At 46.1% G+C, this 27,187-nt stretch overlaps 1 protein-coding gene across 2 annotated transcripts in view; it reads right to left on the bottom strand.

Annotated features, from left to right (window-relative positions):
* AK1 (adenylate kinase 1) overlaps window positions 1-27,187 on the bottom strand; it is a 128,793-nt gene that overhangs the window by 75,008 nt on the left and 26,598 nt on the right. The window contains exon 1 of one of the 2 annotated variants that reach the window (XM_073540944.1): window positions 1,243-1,378. The exons of the other annotated variant lie outside the window; for it this stretch is intronic. The gene's annotated coding sequence lies outside the window, so the exon portion shown is untranslated. Of the gene's footprint in view, window positions 1-1,242; window positions 1,379-27,187 lie in introns of those variants that run through there. 2 annotated transcript variants of the gene reach the window in all.

The following is a 27,187-nucleotide window of genomic DNA, read 5'->3' as shown; positions in this document are numbered from 1 at the left end:
TTTAATTCGTTGCGTGGGGTCAACTGAACCTAACTGACTTTGTTTTTGCCATTTTTCTGCCAAGTATGGAAGGTATATGGGTTTTTTTTTTTTTTTCCCCTGTAGCTTCCTAGCTCGGGCGCCCCTCCCTCTAGAGCGGCACTGACTACATGTGCCACAGCGAGGTGAGCGCTACCAATAGTGTAAGTATTTTGGGGCAGCTAACTGAAGATTAAACAGAGAACCCCTTTAACTAGAGAGGATGCAGAACAAGTTACTTATGTTCGTCTGTAGAAGAATCATGTTAAAAAGTCTTCCCCTTTTGGTTATCAGCGGATCGTACTAGAAACTTTAGAATATAATTGATTAGCAATTAGTACATGGCCGATTAAAGGAAAAAATGTCTAAAAATAGGTCAAGTCAGCCCTTCTTGATGTTCATGGGAAGAATTACACTAAATGCAATATGGTGCCTGCTGTAAAAGCGAAAATCTATAATAATCACCTAGCTTATAGGGCATTAGACAGTACAACACTGATCTGTTCAGTTTCCATATCTTCATGTCATGAACAGTGACGTCTGATGGAAATGTCAGTGACCCTATTGTAGGTCAATGGGATCTATCAGGATGTTTTTCAATCTGGATAAGACATAGATGTCATGACTCAAGAACAGAAACCTTGACGATTTTGTGAAAAGACTCTTCTTAATTTGCTAGTGGCCCCTATACTCCATTAATGGGGGTCCATACAGAGATGGATACATATAGTGTGTCATCTCTGAGGACACAAAGTTCCCATTCCTTGTGATATACAGATCCAGGAACCATGGGATAAAGAATCAGAGAAATCATCCCGACAAAGGGATTTGCAAAACAAAATGGTGTCCATCAACAAGCAACCAATGGCTAACTGTAGCTTCTAATAAAAATCAGCCATACGTTGACTGGTATAAAATAATTCATATTATCCACGTTCAGACTGTAGGGTCATTAAGGGAATGAAATCCTCGAGTCTTCTAAGACACGGCTCTGAGCAACAGGTGGTGGAGACAGATAAGTCAGCTCGCTGCACAAGTGACCCCGCTGTCCAGACAGCTCCTGCACCCACCATTAACCCTACTGAGGCTAATAGAGAATAATTCCCATTTAATGCAACACACCCCATAATTAAAGGGCAGCAATTATAAAAATTGTTAGCATATAAATGTCATCTGCATCAGGGCTTGTTAATTGTCCAACCCTGGAGCTGCTGCATTACTGACCTGTCTGCGCCTAAGCAAGGGGAACCCAAAGGCCAAGGATGAGAAGGCTCGGTGTCTTCAAGCAGCTGCCCCGGCTATTTTTGCCACTATATATAGCCATGTGCGGCGGTGCATGTCGGGATTGGGATTTCTTACCATATCACGGCCTATAAAGGACAGCAGGCTCTAAAGATGTGACCTGCATAATAATGTGAGAAGAGCGAGAGCAGGGAGGAGACAGAGGAGGGAAGAAATACTGAAAGCTTCATAGTACAGATAGGAGGGTTGTACAACTTCCTCTGCAGCCCGTTAACCCTTCTGGGTAGAACATCAAAGTAAATTTAGCAAAAAGGGGGAAAAAAAAAGAAAAAAATAAACAACAATATTACGAGTTCTCATATAATTTTTTTTCATTAGTACCATGTAGTATTATATCAATTTCTTATTTAATTTTTAGTATATATTTTTAATTCCATAGTCCCTTCTTGAGTTTTTCATTGCTTTTCTGTACATGGGGTATCCCGTACTGTGCATTCGTCACATGATCTGTCCAGACTAGTTATCCCCTAAATTTATGTGTCCTAATGAAACCCCGTACATTGGCCGAGTCTAGCACTGAATCTCTACAGTGCACGTGTGCAAATTATAGACCGCGCATGCGCAATCTGAGACACGTGGTGGATAACAGTGAATTGTATTTTGGAGCTCCTGACATGCCACATTTAAAAGAAAAAAAAAAAGAAAAAGAATGGCACCAGGTGCACAGGGTGGACAAAACAAAAATGTGAATAAAACCTGAGGTCTAAAAGCTAATGTTTCTCCTTGTGGAGAGTGACATACCGGCCCTGGCATGTCAATATAAAGCCGGGATCACACATGTGAGAAATTCGGACGAGTCTCACATCTTAATACCCGGCACTGCCGCCGACATTCAGGAGCAGAGCGTGCGGGCTGCATAGAAATACATGGAGCCGCATGCTTCTCTCCCGAGTGCTGGTGGCAATGCCAGGTACTGACGTGCGAGACTCGTCCAAGTTTCTCGCAAGTCTGACCCCGGCCTAAGGAAACTTATTTGCCGTGCAATGCTCCTCTGGGAAATTGAATATGCAAATTGCCTCTTTAGAGACAATAAAACCTGAATATTTCAGTTCTACTTTGTATTTTTAGAACTTATTAGGTGTTTTTTTTCAACTCCTGGAAAACACCTTTAATCATGAAGATCTGGTTTGGAACCACCTCAATGATTATTTTAGGAAATTGTTCAACCTGATATTCCCTAATTATCAGTTATTGCAGCTATAGCATCCTTCACTATAGTACTAAAGTACTCATTGAGGGTTTATCTTAATGCTTCATACTGGAAATTTGCCTACTTACATTTTTGGACCACACACTCATCACTCTATAGGGGGTTCCATCTGAACCCTCAGATTGATGGGATTTGGACCCCTTCCATCCCCCAGAAGGTTCCCATTCACTATAATGAGGCAGCAGAATTTACTTTGCACGCCGTCTGGCTTCCATTCCGGTGGTGTGCATCTATAGTCTGGTTGTCTATGATTTTGAGTCCACTTTGGTGTCTGACGGAACGGAAGCCAGATGGAGTACAAAGTGACAAATTGCCTCATTTATTGTACTGTCGCTTTTGAGGCTCTATCAAGGGCACAACTTATTTGGGCATTTATATGCTTTATATTGCTTTTTTTGGAAGTGCATTGAGCAGCAAGGTGGTGTGCTGGTAAAAGGGGGAAAAAAAAAAAAAACTCTTTTAAATCTTCTTCCTGAGCGAGTGTGAACGAGCTGCTGAGTGTGACCTGAGCGTAAGTGCGAACTGTGGTAAGTGTGTGACTTGAAATTCAGTGACTTTAGATTCAGGGCGTTTCCAAGGGAGGTCTTACTGAATTGCTGTTATATTAATACTTTTTTTTTTTTTTTTAATTTATTTTTGCTTATCTTATTGTCTGGTGCAATCCCCATTAGGATGTGCTCCACTATTGCCAATGCCATCCAGTGCACGTCTTGCCGCATGTATGAAATCCTTGAACAGCCGGTGGAGGGTGCATACTGCTGTGCGAGATGTGAGCACGTTGTGCATTTGGAAGCCCAGATACTGGATCTAAATGTGCAGCTGGCAACACTGAGATCCATAGACAATATGGAAAGGAGTCTTCTGCTCACTGAGCAGACGCTCAATGGGATAGATGAGGGGGGGGTGCTAGGTTGGAGCTGCAGGACAATGAAGCAGCTAGCTGGGTGACAGTTAGAAGGCGGGGTAGAGGGAAGAGCACCAGGGAGGCTAGTCCTGATCTGGCACACCCCAATAAGTTTGCTAAGTTGGCAGATGAGGGGAGTGTTAGTACAGGAGTAGCACTGTTGCAGCAAGGCATGTCCTCTGAAAGCCGGAGGAGTGTCTGCTCCAGTAAGGGGGGAAATAGGAGAGCAGGGCAGGCCAGACAGGTTCTGGTAGTGGGAGACTCAATTATTAGGGGAACAGATAGGGCAATCTGTCACAAAGACAGGGATCGTCGAACGGTGTGCTGCCTACCTGGCGCTCGAGTCCGACACATCGCTGATCGGGTTGACAGATTACTGGGAGGGGCTGGTGAGGATCCAGCGGTCATGGTGCACATTGGCACAAATGACAAAGTTAGAGGTAGGTGGAAGGTCCTTAAAGATGATTTCAGGGAATTAGGCTGTAAGCTTAAAGCAAGGACCTCCAAGGTGGTATTTTCGGAAATACTTCCTGTACCACGTGCCACGCCACGCATGTATGGGAATAAACATGCGAGAAATAGGAGGAAACCACTATGGCTAAATAGAGCTGTAAGGGGTGCAATAAGAGATAAAAATAAAGCATTTAGAGAATTAAAGCAAGTAGGTAGTGATGAGGCATTAAATAAATACAGAAGATTAAATAAATTCTGTAAAAAGCAAATCAAGACAGCAAAGATTGAGACAGAGAGACTCATTGCCAGAGAAAGTAAAAATAATCCCAAAATATTCTTTAACTACATAAATAGTAAGAAACTAAAAAATGATAGTGTTGGTCCCCTTAAAAATAGTCTGGGTGAAATGGTGGATGAGGATGAGGAAAAAGCCAATATGCTAAATGACTTTTTTTCAACAGTATTTACACAAGAAAATCCCATGACAGATAATATGATCAGGGATAAAAATTCTCCATTAAATGTCACCTGCTTAACCCAGCAGGAAGTACGGCGGCGTCTACAAATCACTAAAATTGACAAATCCCCGGGCCCGGATGGGATACACCCACGAGTACTGCAGGAATTAAGCACAGTCATAGATAGACCACTATTTTTAATCTTTAAAGATTCCATAATAACAGGGTCTGTACCACAGGACTGGCGTATAGCAAATGTGGTGCCAATATTCAAAAAGGGGACAAAAACTGAACTTGGAAATTATAGGCCAGTAAGTTTAACCTCAACTGTGGGTAAAATCCTGGAGGGTTTTATAAGAGATACTATACTGGAGTATCTGGAGAAGAATAACCTTATGACCCAATATCAACATGGGTTTACAAGAGACCGTTCCTGTCAGACTAATCTGATAAGCTTTTATGAAGAGGTAAGTTCCGGACTGGACCAAGGGAATGCAGTGGACGTGGTGTACATGGACTTTTCAAAAGCTTTTGATACACAAAAGGTTGATACATAAAATGAGAACAATGGGGATAGGGGAAAATATGTGTAGGTGGGTTAAGAGCTGGCTCAGGGATAGGAAACAAAGGGTGGTTATTAATGGAGCACACTCGGACTGGGTCACGGTTAGCAGTGGGGTACCACAGGGGTCAGTTTTGGGCCCGCTTCTTTTTAACATATTTATTAATGACCTTGTAGGGGGCATAGAGAGTAGAATTTCAATATTTGCAGATGACACTAAACTCTGCAGGGTAATTAATACAGAGGAGGACAATTTTATATTACAGGAGGATTTATGTAAACTAGAAGCTTGGGCTGATAAATGGCAAATGAGCTTTAATGGGGATAAATGTAAGGTCATGCACTTGGGTAGAACGAACAAGTTGTATAATTATGTGCTTAATTGTAAAACACTGGGCAAAACAGTCACTGAAAAAGACCTGGGTGTATGGGTGGACGACAAACTCACATTTAGTGGCCAGAGTCAAGTAGCTGCTGCAAAGGCAAATAAAATAATGGGATGCATTAAAAGAGGCATAGATGCTCATGAGGAGAACATAATTTTACCTCTATATAAGTCACTAGGGCGACCACACTTAGAATACTCTGTACAGTTCTGGTCTCCGGTGTATAAGAAAGACATAGCTGAACTGGAGCGGGTGCAGAGAAGAGCGACCAAGGTTATTAGGGAACTAGGGGGTCTGCAATACCAAGACAGGTTATTACACTTGGGGTTATTTAGTTTGGAGAATCGAAGGCTTAGGGGTGATCTTATTACAATGTATAAATATATGTAGGGACAATACAAAGACCTTTCTAATGATCTTTTTACTCTTAGACCTGTGACGGGGACAAGGGGGCATCCTCTACGTCTGGAGGAAAGAAGGTTTAAGCATACTCACAGACGCGGATTCTTTACTGTAAGAGCAGTGAGACTATGGAACTCTCTGCCATATGATGTTGTAATGAGTGATTCACTACAAAAATTTAAGAAGGGACTGGATGCCTTTCTGGAAAAGTATAATATTACAGGGTATATACACTAGTCTCCTTAATATTGCGTTGATCCAGGGAGCTAGTCTGATTGCCGTATGTGGAGTCGGGAAGGAATTTTTTTCCCCAATGTGAAGCTTACTGTTGCCACATGGGTTTTTTTTGCCTTCCTCTGGATCAACATGTGAGGGCAAGTTAGGATAGGATATGGGTTGAACTAGATGGACTCAAAGTCTCCCTTCAACCTTAATAACTATGTTACTATGTATATGGATTCCCCGATGAGTCACAAACATGTGGCCCAAATGTGACGTGAACAGTCCCTTAGATCCCTCAGGGGTTGTCATCCAAGTTATCTGCCTTTATGAATGGTAACCTCCCCCACTTGCTTTGCAGCAATATATCCTTTTACCCATATTATTACAGCTCATCATCTTCTGACTTTTTTTTTCTCCCTTTTTCCTGAATCCTTTACTCTAATAAAGCTAAAATAGGAGCCGCTCACTGGCGTAGCGTGGGGGGGGCGGGGGGGGCGGTCCGCCCCAGGCGGCATGTGTGTGGGGGCGGCGCGGCAGCAGCAATTCCACCCTGCAGTGCAGTGCAGCGGCGGCCAGGGAGCGATGCGATCACGGCAGCTCCGCTGCCTGCAAGAGTGAATAGCAGGAGCGGAGCGGCAATGGTCCGTCCTGCTTCCTGCCCGGAGGCCGCGCTTCCTGTTTCACACAGAGGAGCGCCGCTGAGTGACGTCATCATTCAGCGGCCGCTGCTGTGTGAGGGAGGAAGCGCGGGCGATGCTGCGGACAGGTGAGAGGAGAGAGGTGGTGTCTTGTGTGTATGTATGTATGTATGTCTGTGTGTGTGTGTGTGTGTGTCTGTGTGTATGATGGAGCAGGCAATGATGGGAGTGATGGTCTAGAAGGCAATGATGGGGTGATGGAGCAGGCAATGATGGGGTGATGGAGCAGGCAATGATGGGGTGATGGAGCAGGCAATGATGGGGTGATGGAGCAGACAATGATGGGGTGATGGAGCAGGCAATGATGGGGTGATGGAGCTGGCAATGATGGGGTGATGGAGCAGACAATGATGGGGTGATGGAGCAGGCAATGATGGGGTGATGGAGCTGGCAATGATGGGGTGATGGAGCAGGCAGTGATGGAGCAGGCAATGATGGGGGTGATGGAGCAGGCAATGATGGGGTGATGGAGCAGGCAATGATGGGGTGATGGAGCAGGCAATGATGGGGTGATGGAGCAGGCAATGATGGGGGTGATGGAGCAGGCAGTGATTGGGTGATGGAGCAGGCAATGAGGGGAGTGATGGGGGTGATGGAGCAGGCAGTGATGGGGTGATGGAGCAGGCAATGATGGGGTGATGAAGCAGGCAATGAGGGGAGTGATGGGGGTGATGGAGCAGGCAATGATGGGGGTGATGGAGCAGGCAATGATGGGGTGATGGAGCAGACAATGATGGGGTGATGGAGCTGGCAATGATGGGGTGATGGAGCAGGCAGTGATGGAGCAGGCAATGATGGGGGTGATGGAGCAGGCAATGATGGGGGTGATGGAGCAGGCAATGATGGGGGTGATGGAGCAGGCAATTATGGGGTGATGGAGCAGACAATGATGGGGGTGATGGAGCAGGCAGTGATGGGGTGATGGAGCAGGCAATGAGGGGAGTGATGGGGGTGATGGAGCAGGCAGTGATGGGGTGATGGAGCAGGCAATGATGGGGTGATGAAGCAGGCAATGAGGGGAGTGATGGGGGTGATGGAGCAGGCAATGATGGGGGTGATGGAGCAGGCAATGATGGGGTGATGGAGCAGACAATGATGGGGTGATGGAGCTGGCAATGATGGGGTGATGGAGCAGGCAGTGATGGAGCAGGCAATGATGGGGGTGATGGAGCAGGCAATGATGGGGTGATGGAGCAGGCAATGATGGGGTGATGGAGCAGGCAATGATGGGGTGATGGAGCAGGCAATGAGGGGAGTGATGGAGCAGACAATGATGGGGTGATGGAGCAGGCAATTATGGGGTGATGGAGCAGACAATGATGGGGGTGATGGAGCAGGCAGTGATGGGGTGATGGAGCAGGCAATGAGGGGAGTGATGGGGGTGATGGAGCAGGCAGTGATGGGGTGATGGAGCAGGCAATGATGGGGTGATGAAGCAGGCAATGAGGGGAGTGATGGGGGTGATGGAGCAGGCAATGATGGGGGTGATGGAGCAGGCAATGATGGGGTGATGGAGCAGGCAATGAGGGGAGTGATGGGGGTGATGGAGCAGGCAGTGATGGGGTGATGGAGAAGGCAGTGATAGGGTGATGGAGCAGGCAATGATGGGGGTGATGGAGCAGGCAATGATGGGGTGATGGAGCAGGCAATGAGGGGAGTGATGGGGGTGATGGAGCAGGCAATGATGGGGGTGATGGAGCAGACAATTATGGGAGTGATGGAGCAGGCAGTGATGGGGTGATGGAGCAGACAATGATGGGAGTGATGGGGTGATGAAGCAGGCAGTGATGGGGTGATGGAGAAGGCAGTGATGGGGGTGATGGAGCAGGCAATGATGGGGGTGATGAAGCAGGCAATGATGGGGTGATGGAGCAGACAATGATGGGAGTGATGGGGTGATGGAGCAGGCAATGATGGGAGTGATGGGGAGAAGGCACAGTGATGGGGTGATGGAGAAGGCAGTGATGGGGAGAAGACAATGATGGGGTGATGGTCGAGAGGGCAATGATGGGGTGGTGGGTGAGAATGCAATGATGGTGGTGGTGGAAAGGGCAATAAATGGGGGTGGTGGAGGAGGAGGAAATGATGGAGGTGGTGGAATGGGCAATGATGGGAGTGGTGGGGGAGAAAGCAAAGATAGTGGTGGAGAAGAAAATGATGGAGGTGGGGGAGAGGACAATAATGGGATGCGAGGGGAGGAGGACAATGAGGGGTGTGGGGGATTGGGATGGGAGGAAGGGGGACTTATAATGGCCTTAGGAACAGGGGGAGGTGGAGGAAGACATTATCGTTTATTATGTCTAACACAGTCCCTTAGTATATAGTGTACTCACTAATTCTGTATAACACCATCCTTAGTTACATAGTTTCCTCTTTTATTATGTATAACACCGCCCCTTATTACCTACCATCCTCTCTAGTTATATATGGTGCCGTCCCTTATTATATAGCTTCCTCTGCTGTTATGTATAGTGCTGTCTCTTACATAGTGTATTTTTGTTATTTTTGTTATTCACAGCGCCCTCTTTTATTACATGGTCCCCTCTCTTGTTAGATATAAAATGACTGCTGATCGAGGAGCCGGTGACCAGACGACCAGTCCATCAGCTCCTCCATTAGAAAGGAAGCTTTCCCATGCTCCATCAGCCATCATTGCATTATACAGCTAACAAGACAGGACGGTATGTAATAAAAAACAGGGCTCTATATAATCCAATATGTAAGGGACAGAACTGTACATAACAAGAGAAGGCACTGTGTATGGGACAGCAATATACATAATAAAGGAGACTATGTAATATATACCTGTATGTGTGTGTGTGGCTATATAATATCAATAATCTATCTATCTATATATATATATACACACACACACGTAGCTTTGACGCCATAAAAGGAGGGGGGCCCGGACACATTTCTTGCACAGGGACCCCAAGCTGTCAGTGTCCGCCCCCTGTCCGCCAAAATAATTTGTACTTTCTGGGTTTTTTTCTGTCACATTATTAAAAATTATTATTAAAAAAAGCCATTAGGTCTTCATCCAGCATCATCAAGCTAATACATACATATATATAGAGAACTGCAAGAAGTTGAAAGTCTAGAAATTTAGAAATAATAGCAGAGTTAGTAGCAGACTAAAAATTAGATCTTTGAGTGTAGTGTGGGCTCTTCGGATGCTTCCGAATTATCAACGACCAAAGGGGCGGCAAATTTTTCGACCGCCCCGGGCGCCACAAACAGTTGCTACGCCACTGGAGCCGCTATTCATTCTGGCAAATCTATTGCACCCTGTGTCTAAATAAAGAACCATGGCAGGTCTGCATTTGGCAGAAAGCGGCAAATTGCTACTGTCAAGGACAGACATTCTTTGCTGCTCTTAGGTCAGATTCACACATCCCTAATATATGTCTGCAGGTGACAACTTCCGATCTCCTGAAAAGGATTGTCCAGAATATAGCTCTTTCTTTTAACTTTTCTCTTTAAAAAAAAAATGCCCCCTTTCATTTGGCAATCCCTGCTCTTAAGGTAATGATATGTAAAAATTGCAAACTTTGGGCCCTGCTTCATCATTTGCATTTTTTTTTAAGTGTCTTTTATTATCTGTCTTGTAGTATTCGATACCATTTTTTCACAAATTCTTAAAAAATGGTCCATGACTTTTACACAGTATAAAAAAAATTCATAAATTTTTTTTCCCTTTTATTAAAAAAAATTGCATGATCCATTAAAATGTCTTACTCTGAGGCCTCGATCATATGACTGATTTTCTTGTACGAGTGCTATTCATGGTTTTCACAGATATCTCTCATATCTATGATATTCTATGGGGCTGTGCACATGTCTGATTTCATCCACGGGCTGAGTGATTTATGGAATAAAATTGAAGACATGTCCAATGCAAGTCTATGGGTCTGTGGAAAAAAAATCAGACCGCATTCAGATGACGTTTTCACAGACTGACAGGACAAGGTGGAGAAACTTTTTTTTTCACTCCATCTTTGAGAAACACTGTTGCCACTCTGATCAAACTCTGATCAGAATAATTTGTTGTTTTTTCTCGTATGTTGAGAAATTGGTCGTATGAACCTACCTTATTGTTTAAGCCGGAGTCACGCTACCGTAGAATACGGCCGTGTGCTATGTGAGAAAACATTGCATAGCACTCGGCCCAGTGTTAATCTATGAAGCAGCTCACATCAGCTTTTTTTTTTCCTCAGGTGTATTCGACACGCGTGTTAAATCGCAGTATTCTGCGTTTGGCACCAAGACTCCGCCGAGACTCACCAATGCAAGCCTATGGGTGCGAGGGGGGGGGGAAATCGCACAGCACTCGGACCATGTGAGTGCCGTCCGATTTTTACGCACCGATGTCCTTTGAAAAAACGGCATTTCATGTGCCGCATACAGTAAAATCACAGAGTGACAGGTTAGAATAGATATATACACATAAAATTGAAGGACTTTTTTCTGGATGTGTGTGTCTGTATACAATAATACAATATGACTATGGGTTTAGTAATGGGGGTGTCTTACTGACGCATCTTCATTACTAACCTCGGGGCTTGATGTCACCTGATAATACAAAGGTGACATCAAACCCCCCCCAACTATTACCCCACTGCAACAGCCAGTGGCGTAGCAACTGTTTGTGGCGCCCGGGGCGGTCGAAAAATTTGCCGCCCCTTTGGTCGTTGATAATTCGGAAGCATCCGAAGAGCCCACACTACACTCAAAGATCTAATTTTTAGTCTGCTACTAACTCTGCTATTATTTCTAAATTTCTAGACTTTCAACTTCTTGCAGTTCTCTATATATATGTATGTATTAGCTTGATGATGCTGGATGAAGACCTAATGGCTTTTTTTAATAATAATTTTTAATAATGTGACAGAAAAAAAAACAGAAAGTACAAATTATTTTGGCGGACAGGGGGCGGACACTGACAGCTTGGGGTCCCTGTGCAAGAAATGTGTCCGGGCCCCCCTCCCTTTATGGCGTCAAAGCTACTTGTGTGTATATATATATATATATAGATAGATAGATAGATAGATAGATAGATAGATAGATAGATAGATTATTGATATTATATAGCCACACACACACATACAGGTATATATTACATAGTCTCCTTTATTATGTATATTGCTGTCCCATACACAGTGCCTTCTCTTGTTATGTACAGTTCCGTCCCTTACATATTGGATTATATAGAGCCCTGTTTTTTATTACATACCGTCCTGTCTTGTTAGCTGTATAATGCAATGATGGCTGATGGAGCATGGGAAAGCTTCCTTTCTAATGGAGGAGCTGATGGACTGGTCGTCTGGTCACCGGCTCCTCGATCAGCAGTCATTTTATATCTAACAAGAGAGGGGACCATGTAATAAAAGAGGGCGCTGTGAATAACAAAAATAACAAAAATACACTATGTAAGAGACAGCACTATACATAACAGCAGAGGAAGCTATATAATAAGGGACGGCACCATATATAACTAGAGAGGATGGTAAGTAATAAGGGGCGGTGTTATACATAATAAAAGAGGAAACTATGTAACTAAGGATGGTGTTATACAGAATTAGTGAGTACACTATATACTAAGGGACTGTGTTAGACATAATAAACGATAATGTCTTCCTCCACCTCCCCCTGTTCCTAAGGCCATTATAAGTCCCCCTTCCTCCCATCCCAATCCCCCACACCCCTCATTGTCCTCCTCCCCTCGCATCCCATTATTGTCCTCTCCCCCACCTCCATCATTTTCTTCTCCACCACTATCTTTGCTTTCTCCCCCACCACTCCCATCATTGCCCATTCCACCACCTCCATCATTTCCTCCTCCTCCACCACCCCCATTTATTGCCCTTTCCACCACCACCATCATTGCATTCTCACCCACCACCCCATCATTGCCCTCTCGACCATCACCCCATCATTGTCTTCTCCCCATCACTGCCTTCTCCATCACCCCATCACTGTGCCTTCTCCCCATCACTCCCATCATTGCCTGCTCCATCACCCCATCACTCCCATCATTGCCTGCTCCATCACCCCCATCATTGCCTGCTCCATCACCCCCATCATTGCCTTCTCCATCACCCCATCACTGCCTGCTCCATCACCCCATCACTCCCATCATTGTCTGCTCCATCACCCCATCACTGCCTGCTCCATCACTCCCATAATTGTCTGCTCCATCACCCCCATCATTGCCTGCTCCATCACCCCCATCACTCCCCTCATTGCCTGCTCCATCACCCCATCATTGCCTGCTCCATCACCCCCATCATTGCCTGCTCCATCACCCTATCACTGCCTTCTCCATCGCCCCATCACTGCCTGCTCCATCACCCCCATCACTCCCCTCATTGCCTGCTCCATCACCCCATCACTGCCTGCTCCATCACCCCCATCATTGCCTGCTCCATCACCCTATCACTGCCTTCTCCATCACCCCATCACTGCCTGCTCCATCACCCCCATCACTCCCCTCATTGCCTGCTCCATCACCCCATCACTGCCTGCTCCATCACCCCCATCATTGTCTGCTCCATCACCCCATAATTGCCTGCTCCATCACCCCATCATTGTCTGCTCCATCACTCCCCTCATTGCCTGCTCCATCACCCCCATCATTGCCTGCTCCATCACCCCCATCATTGCCTGCTCCATCACCCCCATCATTGCCTGCTCCATCACCCCATCATTGCCTGCTCCATCACCCCATCATTGCCTGCTCCATCACCCCATCATTGCCTGCTCCATCACCCCATCATTGTCTGCTCCATCACCCCATCATTGCCTTCTAGACCATCACTCCCATCATTGCCTGCTCCATCATACACACAGACACACACACAGACAGACAGACATACATACATACATACACACAAGACACCACCTCTCTCCTCTCACCTGTCCGCAGCATCGCCCGCGCTTCCTCCCTCACACAGCAGCGGCCGCTGAATGATGACGTCATTCAGCGGCGCTCCTCTGTGTGAAACAGGAAGCGCGGCCTCCGGGCAGGAAGCAGGACGGACCCTTGCCGCTCCGCTCCTGCTATTCACTCTTGCAGGCAGCGGAGCTGCCGTGATCGCATCGCTCCCTGCCCGCCGCTGCACTGCACTGCAGGGTGGAATTGCTGCTGCCGCGCCGCCCCCACACACATGCCGCCTGGGGCGGACCGCCCCCCCCCCGCCCCCCCCCCCACGCTACGCCAGTGGCTACAGGGCAAGTGGGAAGAGGGAGGCTGTACCAGAATTGGCACATCTTAGCGATGCACCTTTTCTGGGGCAGTTGAGAGCTGATGTTTTTAGCCCTGGGGGGGGTCAGTATCCATGGCCACTTTCTAGGCTATTAATATCAGCCCGAAGCTGTTAGTCTGCATAGCCTTTGCTGGTTATTAATTATAGGGGGGCCCACGGCATTATTTTGTAGTACCCCATTTTAATAGCCAGTAAAGGCTAATTATACAGCTGAAATTAATAGCATGGGAAGCTCCATGGGTATTACCCCCTTCCCAGGCTATAAATTTCGGCCCCCAGCCTTCGGCTTTCCTCTGCTGGTTACAAAAATCGCACGGAAGCCCACACCATTTTTTTCCAAAAAATAATCTTTTATTAATGAAATACATGTCCAGTATTTTGCACACACACTTTATTAATTGTATTTGTCACTGACATCTATACAGCTCTGGCAAAAATTAAGAGACCACTTGCAAATGTTCAGTTTGTCTGATTTTTCTATTTATAGGTATATTTTTGAGTAAAATGTAAATTGTTCTTTTAGTCTACAAACTTCTGACAACATGTCTCTAAATTTCCAAGCAATAAATTTTGATGTTTTTTTCTGAAAAGGAGAAATGGTCAAAATTTAAAAAAAAAAACACTGCTTTCAGACCTCAAATAATGCAAAGAAAACAAGTTCATAATCATTTAGAAACAACAATACTAATGTTTTAACTCAGGAAGAGTTCAGAAATCAATATTTTGTGGAATTACCATGATTTTTAAAAACAGATTTCATGCGTCTTGGTATGCTTTCCACCAGTCTGTCACACTGCTTCTGGTGCAAAAATTTAAGCAGTTCTTTGATGGCTTGTGACTATCCATCATCCTCTTGATTACATTCCAGAGGTTTTCAATGGGGTTCAGGTCTGGAGAATTGGCTGCCCATGACAGGGTTTTGATGTGATGGTCTCTTAATTTTTGCCAGAGCTGTATACTACCTATTCTATATGTTTTTACTGTATGTAATCCATCTCTTCTATCCTGTTGGCTCCTGCAGTGATTTTACACAACGCGGCTGCTGAATTGCCAGCTTTTCGTCTATCTAGCTATGTAATATACAGTATATATATATATATATATATATATATATATATATATATATAATGTGTGTGTGTGTGTGTGTGTCACTGACATCTATATGTCTATGTATTCTATATGTATATATCTAACTATTCTAACCTATCACTCTCTGATTTTACTGTATACGGAACGTGAATTGACGGTTTTTCAAAGGACGCCGGTGCGTAAAAATCGGACAGCACTCGCATGGTCCTAGTGCTAGGAGATTTTCTTTCTCGCACCCATAGGCTTGCTTTGGCGAGTCTCAACCGAGTTTCGGTGCCAATCGCAGCATGCTGCGATTTTACGCGCACACCGATTACAACTGAGAAAATAAACAGTGATGTGAGATGCCCTATAGATTAACACTGGTCCGAGTGCTATGCAATGTTTTCTCGCATATCACTCGCCCGTATTCTACGGTAGTGTGATGCTGGCTGTAGGCTGAAAATTAATTTTTCACTTATCTTCTTTGTAGAAAGCACTTTAAGGACCATAATGACCTATGTCATGTTAGGCTGCAGACATAAGACAGAATAATTTATGTATTCTGTAGCTGCCAGTGACTTTCTCAAGTGTCTGGCTACATTGCAGCATCAGCAGCAAGTTCTGGACACAGAAATAGGGAGCTAGCGAGGATGAAATGTCTGGAAGCACTAAAAGCTCTGCATGATCTAAATAACATCTTTGTAGTTATACAGTCTTGTACCTTCAAATTTCATGTAATTTACATGTTTTACCTATTACTGTCGGACTTTGCTCTACATTGAACTTAGAGTAAATCCTAATAGAAATTGCCTTACACGTCCATAGGATGCATAAAAACATTTTTCATAATAATAATAGGTACGAAATGCACAGAAGTAAATTTGTGTGTGCTACCTCCACTAGATGGCACATCAGAGGCAGCGTTCCTCCTCCTGAGGGAGACCTAATTTGCATACCCTTTTCCCAAGATTCATTGCCATTGGGTGAAAAACGTCACTCCCTAGCATACACAGGAATCACAACACGAAGGCGGACTGGAGTACAGACCAAGGGACACTATGGGCCCAATTCATCATTTGTTATTGATTGAAGTCACTTTTATTATTTTATCTTGTGGTATTCGTTGACATTTTTATTTTACCAAATTCTTAAAAATGGCACACTGGGTAATGAATTCAGGGCAACATCAAAAATTCTCTTTATTTTTGTATTTACTGTAGCTGGGGGTTTTTTTGCGACTTTTCAGCACCAAAAGTGACAGATCCTTTCAAAAGTGGCAAAAATGGGCCAAACTGAAAAATCCACTGTAAACCTTATTCCAGGCAAGGACTGAATTAAGATGTGCCAAAAAATGTGACACTTGGCAAAAGTCACATTTCATGAATCCATCTAAGAGCTCGCTCACACCACAATATAAATCGGACAAGAAATATCCCATTTTTTTATCAAATAACACTCGGACCAATGTTATTCAAAGGGGCAGTGCTGAAGACCGATTTCACTGAATTAATCTGTAAATGAAAAAAATTGCAGATCGAGTGGGTGCGAGAAAAAATGGAATTCCATACAGAGTCACACTAAAGTATCTGTAGAAATCGGATACATTAGAATTCTGTAGCATAAGAAACTGGAAATGGTCCGTCCCGTAAGGCTGAGTTCACACGTGGCTTTTTTTTGTGTTTCCGCAGCGGTTTTAACCGTGCGATTTTGCCGCGAAAAATAAGCATCCCATGCATTCCTATGGGATTCCGCAATGCTTTGCTAATGCTGCAGTAAAAAACACAGCATGCTCATTAATTTTGCGGAATCGCAGCGATCCAACACCCATAGGAATGCATTGTTCTGCTTACTTTACGCATGTGGCTGTGCACACCATTAGAAAAGTAAGCAGAACATTTGCGGATGGTACCCACGGTCCGGAGGAGAGGAGACTGTCCTCTGGGCTTTGGGTACCATATCCCTGTAAAAAATAGAATTTAAAATAAAAAATATTGTTATTCTCACCTTCCGACATCCCGCGCAGCCTTCCCGCCTCTCTCCACGCTCCCGGTCCCAGTAAGCCTTTGCGAGCGATGGCGTCCGTTCTCGCGGGATCGCAAAGTCTCGTGGTCATTCGCGCGACGTCATCGCGAATGACCGCGAGATGTCGCGATCCCGCAAGAACGGACGTCATCGCGGTAATTGTCGCAAAGGATTACTGGGACCGGGAGCGTGGAGAGAGGCGGGAAGGCTGCGCGGGACGTCGGAAGGTGAGAATAACAATATTTTTTATTATTATTATTTACATTCCATCTTTTACTATTGATGCCGCAATAGTAAAAAGTTGGTCACACTCGTCAAACACTATGTTTGACGAGTGTGACCAACCTGTCAATCAGTTCTCCAAGCGATGCTACAGATCACTTGGAAAACGCTAGCAATTCTGCAAGCTAATTACGCTTGCAAAATGCTAGTTTTTCCGCGGGAATTTAAAATGCGATTTTCCCACGGAATGGAATTCCGGAATTCTCGCGGTAATTTCCGCGAGAGTTCCGCTATGTGTGAACCCAGCCTTAGTGACTAACAACTGCTGGGTAAAACAACAGATTTTATACTCCCAGCCACATTCTGACTATACATGTCCGGCCTCGCTCATTTCATTCATATTGATCAAACCTCACGTCTAGTCGACCTGTGACCGGCACTGGCACTAGAGAATCCTGACAGCGCGTACACTGTGCTTTGAGGATTCACAATTCTACAGTGACTGCAGACATGAACCCCAAGCCTGGACAACCCCTATAAAAGAGAAAGACAATTTAAAAAAGTAAAGCAAAATGTGTAGAGATTAAGACGCAAGTACTAAAGCTACTGTACTAAAAAAAAAGAGCAAATTACTCAAGAAAACTGGAGAAACAGCTATGTGAATACTTGCATACCAGCTTAGCGACCGGGTAACCAGAGACAGCTGTCGGCCTGCATCCAGTTGCACCATTCTGTTTTAAAGTAGAAATGTGCAGCTCTGGAGCACAAACAGCTGCAGAGCACAAAGCTAAGTTGCGGTTGGTATAAGGGAGAGAAGTCAATAGGAAAAATGCATCCAAAACATGCGGGGTGCCCAAAAATTTGCATCAGGGCATCCTTACTTGGAGGCAAATGCATTTCTCATTTTGAAAATTGTTGTAACCTGCTATTGAAACCCTTAACAAGCTGCAGTTCACATCATAACCAATGAGTTGCCACCTATTATAGTCGCCTTAGGCATCTCCCAACAGAGCATCATGAACTCATGTTTTTTCAAAGCCGGTGAATTCAAGTCACTAATTTTGGGATATGTTGGGTCAAGTGGAAAGGTAATGAAGAATCACTTGTGCTGTGGAAAGTGATTATGGGTCGCCCTCCCAGGGCTGTGGGGCACTCGGTACCGGGCCGGTGTCAGGGGGATGTATCACAGCGGCGGTGACCCGGTCCCTGGCCCTGGGTGCCCAAATCAATGGGGGTTTGAGATATAGTTTATGTGATAGTTCGTGACGCCACCTGTGGTGTTTGGCAAGCAAGATGTTAAGCCAACGCTGCGTGCAGATCCTCTGGGGCTGATGGTGTGTTGCAGCATAGATGGTGTAGCTCCCCACAGGTGAAGCTGTAACCCCAGGGCAGTGTATAGGCGCAGGCGGTGTGAGGAATGTTGGTACCCAGATGTAGCGGTGCTGACGGTGCTGGCGCACAAATGAATGGAGGACACCAGGGCTTGTAGTTCCAAGGCTTTACTCACAGTTCGTGGTACACACTGGTGCCTGCCTCCGTGCCGTGTCCTCCGGGGTAGAGACTCAATCAACCTCCCGGGCAAGTCAGGATTCTCCTCTCCAACACCCCGCCAACATGTACCTCTCCTGAACGACTCCTCTATTGCGCCTTGTAGTGTGAAGAGCTCCAGTACCGTGGTACTCTGAAGTTCCTCCTGTCAGATGTTCCTAACAACTCTCCTTGTACGGCAGACAGCTGTAGCCTACTTCGGGGACTCCCTTTATCCTGAGTCCCGGCTCTCTATACAGATGCTGTTGTGCCTCAAGTCTTGGATGGGAGTAGTGCATTTACTGCCAACTACTCCTCCGCTGTCTGTGCAGAATTATAAATGTCCATACATCCTCGGGGACCGGGCCCCGGCCTTGCGCTGAGAACCTATAGGCAGGGTTCCTCTTCCAACCCACAACTCCTCTCTGTTCTCCTACTCCTTCGTTCCGCGCTGTTCCTTCTCTCTCTTATGGAAGCTTAGGTTACAGTTCTACGTCTTTCTCCTTCTGTTCCTTTCCCGTGCCAGCTGGCTCAGGTCACTGAGGCAGCTGCAGCACTCCTTCCTCCATCCCTTCTTCCAGGGAACCGTCCTCAGTCTCTCCTGACTGACCCTCCAGACTCCACTGTAATTCTAAACTTTCCCACTCTTTTATATCTAACTCCACCTACCTCTCAGCACATCTCGTGTTACCAAGCAAGGACCCACGAAAGGTGCTCTGCTACCCTCTAAGCATGGAGCCGCAATCTGGTCCATTGCTGAACTATCCTGTGTGTGGGATGAAGGTGTTGGAGTGTGGAAAGGAGTTCCCAACTTACCTAGGTGGTGGGGCACTACACCTTAGGAGAAGGTGCAGTACCTCTGTGGCAACTGAGCCTCAGGAGCGCCACTTACCCCCCCCGTTAAACACAGCATGTCCGCGGGCTGCAAGACAACAAAGTAGACAGCAAAGAAACATACAAAAATTTTGTAATGCATAACAACCTTTTCTTATACTAATCTTCCTAGTATAGGAGGTACTCATCTTGAACGTTACAAACAATTCTATCTAAAATTTTTAATTCTAAGTGCAATTCTCAATTCAAAGTGCTATTCTCTGTAACACATTTTTTTCAGTTTCCTTCTCTAGCACACATTTATTTTTTCGACTTTCACTGTCTCTTCTAAACGCAAGACGCTGACCGCAAGTACCTGGTCCGTCACCTGTCTACTTTCAATTTTTTATTCACAGCACTCATCTCTAGATCAGACATTCTGTAAAAGCCTTCTCAGTTATTAATACTCTTATAAAACACATTATCAAATACTTCACAGTAAAACAATCAACAATTATTCTTGTAAGTGCTGGACACCGCTCCTAGCCGGGATTTCTTGCAGTGTCCTTTGAGGTAGACATCATCTTCGAAAAGTGTCCATGCAAAACATTATCTTCGCAAAGTGTCTTTCATATGTAAAACCAAAAGAGGGCACCTAAAGAGGTGCAACTATTTACAGGTGAGAGTTTTTGGATCACTCCAAGTTCATGATCGCTAGTTCAAAATTGGAAAAACGCTGCCATTGCAAAAACTAGGCAACAAAAGTGCTACCAGCAAAACAGGATGAACAACAGAAAAATAGCAAAAGGCACAACTGGTGCAAACAAACCCTCCTGGGTAACGAGATTTGAAAAGTGTTTACTTGTGTTCTGGAACTGCTACCAGATTCAAGGTAATCATTGACAATCTTTAAATATTCTTCCTCCCAAGGTGTCAAGCCAGGGATCTTTGGTCAGGGCCGCCATACTGGAGTGGATGTAAGAGCAGCCTGGTTCCTGGGAGCAGGTACCTGAGCAGTCTGGGTAGCAATGGTGGGAGGAGGGGCAGCAACAGGTGGCTTCGGCTTGTACCTCATAATAAGCTCTTCCGGAATACGATGTTCAATCAGGGCATACCAGCCCCTGAGCCCCTCATGCTGGGTGAATGTCACATACTCCCCAGGCTACAGGTCTCTGTCAGGATGTCCCTTCCTCAGGTGTGACTCAACATCCCTCCTGTTGAAGAAAAAGTCACTAATTCTCTTGGGGTCTACAATAAATCCAAAACCCCTCTCCTTGTTCACATTCAGCACTTGCCCCCATCCAGCTGCATCCCGGGGGCCGTAATGACCTGAACGGGCCCTCTCCTTCCGGGCCAGATCCGGGCCCAACACAGCCATCTTTCTCTGCTCTCTCTCCCGATATTCCGCTGCCAGCTGTCGGATGGTGGCCCGGCATCCTGCCCAGGTCTCTTCATCTTCCCGCTCTTCCCGGGACCGGCCCTCGCCCACTGGGGCCCGCGGCGCCACCATTAGGGGTCCAGGTGTTTCACCCTGAGGACAGTCATCCCGGTCCCAGACCAGGTCTAGCACGACCTGGCCAGCCGCTGCAGCCGTGGTGCACCCCAGGGCCTTCCCAGGTGGAGGAACATCTGACGTACCTGAGGCCTCCTGGCGGTGCGGTCTCTGCTCCGATGCAGGCTCGTGACAGTGGGCAGCTGCAGGGATATCCACCGGAATGGTTGGTCCGGGCGGTGGTTGCGTCGGTGGTGGTGAGGCCGATGGTAGCTCTGGGTCCACGGGGGTTTCGGTGGGGACCTGCACAGCCGCAACAGGTCCGGGCAGGTGCAAGGTCTCAGCTCTCGGATCCTCCGGTACACTCAGCCGCACAGACAGCGTGGAGGTGAAAATCAGCGCAGCCGGAGGACAGTCCGGTGCAGCGGTAGCAGGTACCGGTGGAGCGGGTACCACAGGCGTAGGCCCGTCCTGGGCCTGCTGCTGTCTCAGCTGCTCCAAGGCCTCCTGCCTCAGCTGCAGATGGGTGGTCAGTTCAGCAATTTTGTCTTCTAGTTGCTGGCGGTTCATTCCGGAGTTCGGGTTGGAACCGTCAGCCATGGCGCCAGGGAGATCCGTTTCCCCGCGCTCCGCAGGCCTCCTTCCCTCACTCTCCAAAATGGCGTTCTGGCGTTCTTCTTCCTGCCTCGGCCCCTTTCCCGCCACTGGCTTCTTCTGCCCCCTCCTTCCGGGGGCGGCGTCTTCTTCCAGCACCTCCATACCAAGCCAGTATACGAACCCCTCGGGGGGTGGGCCATGTATCTGTCACATAGTAATTCAGGCAGGGAAGGCCCAATACTCTTCGCGGTCTTTTCCTAGGACCTCCCATCTCTTCACGCCCTTTTTCTCCACGCCAGCGGCCATTTCTAATGTCCATTTTACAGTCTATCAAATCAGGTCTTCTGCACATTTTCAAAAGTTCAAAGTCTCACAAATTTCAAGCGCACAGAACCCGATGGTATCGGGTCTCGTCATCCTGTTGGTGACACCAAAATTGGGTCACCCTCCCAGGGCTGTAGGGCACTCAGTACCGGGCCGGTGTCAGGGGGGATGTTTCACAGCGGCGGTGACCCAGTCCGTGGCCCTGGGCGCCCAAATCAATGGGGGTTTTGTTATGAATGGGTCACCGAGGAGAAAAAAGCAAAACAAGCTAAGTCACAGAAAACCAGAGAGGTTGGTAACTATGCAGATTGCAGATCCCTGATCCTACCACACAACTAGCAGCAGCCGTGGAGCGTACCTACGATGTTCCTAGACGCTTCGTCAAGCCGGAGGACTAAATAAGCCTGAAGCATGAAAAGGGGAAAACTAACTGGCCCAGAGCAGACCCCAAAGGAATAGATAGCCCCCACACATGTATTGACGGTGAAACAAGATGAAGGCACAAACACAGGCAGGAAAATAGGCTGAGCAAACGATGGGGCCCAAACTAACTAGAAAGGAAAGGAAAGACACTGTCTGCAACCTACAAAAAACCCTACAAAAATAATGTCCAACACTTCTGATAGCAACATTAACCCTGAAGTCACTAGACTTCTCCCACTATATCAGCACTCTGAAATATTCTGAGACAGAGCAAAAAGAGACCAAACTAGTAAGGGACAAAAAGCAAATTGGCAAAATACTGATAAATAAGAGTGGAAATTCAGCACAGCCCCCCAGCCGGGGCTGGCTGACCACACAAAAAACTGAATAGACCAACAAAAGCAAGTGTGAACATTAGCAGAAAAACTTAGCTTTAGATGACTGGAACAGAGCTGAAATCCAAGAGCTGACAAGCCAGAAGGAATCGCCAGCAACTGAATAGGGCTTCGGCTGTCTTAAATCCAATCTGAGACTCCTGAGGTCCAATCGTCATCCTCATTCTCAGGTGGCAGATCTCCACTGATCAAATCAGCCTCACTACCTCCTGTTACCACCAGAGGGAGTCTGGAAGGAGAACTCACAACTGGTGAACCAGAGAATGAACTCACAACAGGGTTTGAGATATAGTTTATGTGATAATTCGTAACGCCACCTGTGGTGTTTGGCAAGCAAGATGTTAAGCCAACGCTGCGTGCAGATCCTCTGGGGCTGATGGTGTGTTGCAGCATAGATGGTGTAGCTCCCCACAGGTGAAGCTGTAACCCCAGGGCAGTGTATAGGCGCAGGCAGTGTGAGGAATGTTGGTACCCAGATGTAGCAGTGCTGACGGTGCTGGCGCACAAATGAATGGAGGACACCAGGGCTTGTAGTTCCAAGGCTTTACTCACAGTTCGTGGTACACACTGGTGCCTGCCTCCGTGCCATGTCCTCCAGGGTAGAGACTCAATCAACCTCCCGGGCAAGTCAGGATTCTCCTCTCCAACACCTCGCCAACATGTACCTCTCCTGAACGACTCCTCTATTGCGCCTTGTAGTGTGAAGAGCTCCCGTACCGTGGTACTCTGAAGTTCCTCCTGTCAGATGTTCCTAACAACTCTCCTTGTACGGCAGACAGCTGTAGCCTACTTCGGGGACTCCCTTTATCCTGAGTCCCGGCTCTCTATACAGATGCTGTTGTGCCCCAAGTCTTGGATGGGAGTAGTGCATTTACAGCCAACTACTCCACCGCTGTCTGCTGCAGAACCATAAATGTCCATACAACCTCGGGGACCGGGACCGGGCCTTGCGCTGAAAACCTATAGGCAGGGTTCCTCTTCCCACCCACAACTCCTCTCTGTTCTCCTACTCCTTCGTTCCACGCTGTTCCTTCTCTCTCTTATGGAAGCTTAGGTTACAGTTCTACGTCTTTCTCCTTCTGTTCCTTTCCCGTGCCAGCTGGCTCAGGTCACTGAGGCAGCTGCAGCACTCCTTCCTCATCCCTTCTTCCAGGGATCCGTCCTCAGTCTCTCCTGACTGACTGACCCTCCAGACTGCACTGTAATTCTAAACTTTCCCACTCTTTTATATCTAACTCCACCCACCTCCCAGCACATCTCGTGTTACGAAGCAAGGACCCACGAAAGGTGCTCTGCTACCCTCTAAGCATGGAGCCGCAATCTGGTCCATTGCTGAACTATCCTGTGTGTGGGATGCAGGTGTTGGAGTGTGGAAAGGAGTTCCCAACTTGCCTAGGTGGTGGGGCACTACACCTTAGGAGAAGGTGCAGTACCTCTGTGGCAACTGAGCCTCAGGGGCGCCTCAATTACATCAGACATACTCATTCCAACTGGAAGAAGCAGGAGAGGAGTAGCTGAGGGAAGGTAGGCAAGTATATGGTTTTAATTCATTTTTAGACTTTATTTGCCCCTTTTTTCTTGGGAACAACTCCTTAAAAGTATTGTGTGCCACTTTCTAATGGATCAGTGTCCACTTGACACCGATAGTGCATTAACAAAGGATTTAACTCTATCACACGCAAAATGGAGCCCTAGGCAAAGTTTAAAATAGGGCCCCAAATGCTAACATATTGCTCATCACACAGAAGTATTTTGGTTGTATTTATATGCGCTGAGTTCAGGCCGCTAAATGAGTGTGATCGATAATATTGAAATCTTTCAACGCTTGTTTCCCGGCCTTTTTCCTCCAAAGAATGATGGGGACAGAATGATCACTAATGGATCAATCTGTCCCTATACAGTATCATGTTGTTAGCAGCATATCAACAGTTTACACCAGCGATGTGCTGCTGAGAATAATGATTTTTGTTCCGGCATAAACAATCCAAACACTCGATGAATAGGCAGAATTTTGCTTGTTTAGTATAATACACCTCATAGTCCTCCATATATTATAATGTGCACCACAGCCCTCCATATTATAAAATGCACATTCCATAGTCCTCCATATAATATAATATGCCCCATAGTCCTACATTAAGTATAATACACTCCTCAGTCCTCCATATAATATTATACACTTCCTATAGTCCTCCATATATTAAAATGCACTGCTCAGTCCTCCACATAGTATATACACTCCTCATAGTGCTCCATATAGTACAATGCACTGCCATAGTCATCCATGTAGTACAATTCACTTCCCATAGTATAATGCACCCAATAGTTCTTCATATAGTATAATGTATTCCCCATAGTCCTCGATAGCGTATAATGCAACCCACATATAGTATAATGCAGCTACCCCATAGAGCATAATGCAGCCACCCCAGAGTATAATGCAGCCACCCCAGAGTATAATGTAACCCCCATAGAATATAATGCAGCCCCCCTCATATAGTATAATATAGCCCCCTCAGATGCCATCACCCCTCATAGAATATAATATAATACAGCCCCCCCATATAATATAATGTAGCCCCGAATAGAATATAACACAGCCCACCTCCCATAGAATATAATGTAGCCCCATCAAAGAGTATGATGCAGTCCTCCCTCATAAAATATAATACAGCCCCCCACAGAATATAATGTAGCCCCCATAGAATATAATACAGCCCAGCTCCTCATAGTATATAATGTAGCCCCCCATAGAATATAATGTAACCCCTATAGTATATAACATAGCCTCCCCCATGGAATATAATGTACCCCCCATAGTATATAACACAGCCTCCCCATAGAATATAATAAACCCCCCATAGTATATAACACAGCCTCCTCCATAGAATATAATATACCCCATAATAGTATAGAACACAGTCTCCCCCATAGAATATAATATACCCCACAATAGTATATAACACAGCCACATAGTATATAACACAGTCTTCCCCATAGAATATAATATACCCCCCAAAGTACATAACACAGCATCCCCCATAGAATATAATATACCCCCCAATAGTATATAACACAGCCCGCATAGTATATAACACAGTCCGCATAATATATAGCACAGCCCGCATAGTATATAACACAGCACGCATAGTATATAACACAGCCCTCATAGTATATAACACAGCCTCATAGTATATAGCACAGCCCACACAGTATATAGCACAGCCCGCATAGTATATAGCACAGCCCACACAGTATATACCACAGCCCGCATAGTATATAGCACAGCCCGCATAGTATTAAGCACAGCACGCTGTTGTGAATTCTCTTTCTGGGATCCCTCTGGTGGTTACTGAAGGTAGTGGAGCTGGTCAGATTGACAGAGGTGTTGCGAGTTCTCTTTCTGGGATCCCTCTGGTGTTTACTGGAGGTAGTGGAGCTGGTCAGATTGACAGAGGCTTGCCACCTGATAATGATGAAAATCTGGGGTTTCTGACTGGTGTATTTAAGACAGCTGACTTCCTTCAATCCCTGCTGGTGATTTTCTTCCTGTGCCTTCTGAGGTCTTATGTCTCCTGCTCTGTTCCTGCATGGTTCAGCTAAGTGGCTCATTTGCTAATCTTTTTGCATTTGACAGGTTTTGTCTATCTCTGCTTTGTGCGGGTCAGCTTGCTCCTGCTGGGGCTGTGCTGGATCACCGCCCATATGTTACTGCTTGTGTCAGTTTGTTTTGTCCCCTGTTATATTGGTCTCTTTTTGCTTTGCTTTAAGTATATACCAGAGTGCTGATATAGTGGGGGTGAAGTCATGTAACTTCAGTGTTTTTTGTGCATCAGACGTGTTGGATTTTTCAGGGTTTTTTGCGTGATTGCAGACAGTGTCTGTCCTTTCCGGTCCTGTCTAGTCAGTTTGGGCCCCATCATTTGCTCAGTCTATTTTTCTGCCTGCGTATGTGTTTTCATCTTGACTCACCGACAATATATGTTTGGGGGCTGTCTATTCCTTTAGGTCTGCTCCGGGGCAGTTTAGATTTCACCTTTCTTGCTTTAGGTTGAGTTAGTTCTCTGGATGTGCCGAGGCATCTAGGGCATCGTAGGTACGCTCCACGGCTACTGCTAGTTGTGTGGATAGGATCAGGGGTCTGTAATCCGCTTAGTTTCCAACCTCTCTGGCTTTCTGTGGCTTGGCCTGGTCCTGTTATCCTCCTCGGTGACCCATTCATAACAGCACTCATAGTATATAGCACAGCCTATATAGCATATAACACAGCCCGGAATAGTATATAACACGGTCCTCATAGTATATAGTACAGCCCACATAGTATATAGCACAGCCCGCAGAGTGTATATAGCACAGCCCGCAGAGTGTATATAGCACAGCCCGCAGAGTGTATATAGCACAGCCCGCAGAGTGTATATAGC

Source organism: Dendrobates tinctorius, unplaced genomic scaffold (genome assembly GCF_039654945.1).
Source record: "Dendrobates tinctorius isolate UK_male_01 unplaced genomic scaffold, ASM3965494v1 ptg000120l, whole genome shotgun sequence".
NCBI lineage: Eukaryota > Metazoa > Chordata > Amphibia > Anura > Dendrobatidae > Dendrobates > Dendrobates tinctorius.
This window is presented reverse-complemented; position numbering and strand designations above follow the sequence as displayed.